This window comes from Condylura cristata, unplaced genomic scaffold (assembly GCF_000260355.1).
Source record: "Condylura cristata isolate star-nosed mole 26May11 unplaced genomic scaffold, ConCri1.0 scaffold00026, whole genome shotgun sequence".
NCBI classification, from domain to species: domain Eukaryota; kingdom Metazoa; phylum Chordata; class Mammalia; order Eulipotyphla; family Talpidae; genus Condylura; species Condylura cristata.
The window spans coordinates 8,992,667-8,993,859 of record NW_004567127.1 but is presented as its reverse complement, the minus strand read 5'-3'; positions in this window follow the sequence as shown (position 1 = coordinate 8,993,859).

The window sequence follows — 1,193 nt, the reverse complement described above, 5'->3', positions numbered from 1 at the left end:
GCTCCCCCAGCGAGGGCCCAGCCCCGCCTGGTCCCCAGTAAAGGCTTAATGGCACCTGCTCTGTCTTGTCTGTTCCCTCCCTGCCTCCCGGGCTCTCCAGCTTCCCAGGCCCGACTGGGGAGCCTGGCTTAGCTGGGGCACAGGCTGCGGCTGGTAGCAGGCAGCTGAGCCCCCTCGGGCAGGGCTCTCTGTGGAAGGGAGGCCTCTTCCTGGGCCTTCCCTGCCCCCACTTACATGAAGCAGCTGTGGACTTGCTACCTGGAACAAGGGTGGGAGCTGACTGCCAGGTGAGGCTACAGCCTGGGGCTGGCAGGTGGGCGCAGGGGACTGCAGAAGAGGGCCTTCTTGCTTCTTGCGCTTGGAACTGCACCAGGGACTTGGACCCAAAGTGGTGACTCTTGGAAGAGGGACGCGGGGTGAGGGACACGCGGGGAGGCTGATGGTGGCAGCTGCTTTCCTGCTTTGTAGTTTGCTTTTGCTCCTTCAGTCCCAGACTAACCTGCCCCTTCTGCTGCCTCTGTAGTCCCCCCCAGAGGTACTTTAGAGTTGGGACACAACTTTCAGGCTCAGTGACCCCACTTTGGGCCAACTCTGTTGGCTTGACATTTACCCACAACAGCATGGGTAACTTGGGACGTTGTGCTTGGAATCATCTTAATTCTTCTCTCTATTCACGCACTAATCCTATTAAAGATATTAATATCTTTATTAAACCTATCCTATTAAACCATATTAAAGATATGGTTGTCTTTTTTTGCATGGATGGCGAGACTTTTAGAGCACGCAACTTTTGGGGTCCCTGGTTACCTCTCACGCTGCACATTCACACTCCAGTCTGGTCTTTGCCCGCTTCACACCATTCCCAAACTTCTCACCTCAGGTCTCCACCGTGGTCCGTCCGCTGTAGTGATGGTAATTCCCTGGGCTCTGAGGAAGGATAGCCCAGGGTTCCCTTACTGTGTTTCCATAATTGTTATTAATGTGGGTCTGGTAGCAAGAGAGAGAGCTGGGAGAAATTAAGAAAGGAGGGTACTTACTATTCCTTATGTCTCACTTGGCAGGCGGAGCTCCCCGAGTCTTTGCAGCCCTGGGGGTGACCGAGCACGGTCTAGAGGAAAAGAAGGTGAGAAAGTGTCAGGGACCCGCCCGCCCGGATCTCCAATCTCCAGCTGTTGAAAGGCAGATACAGGCAG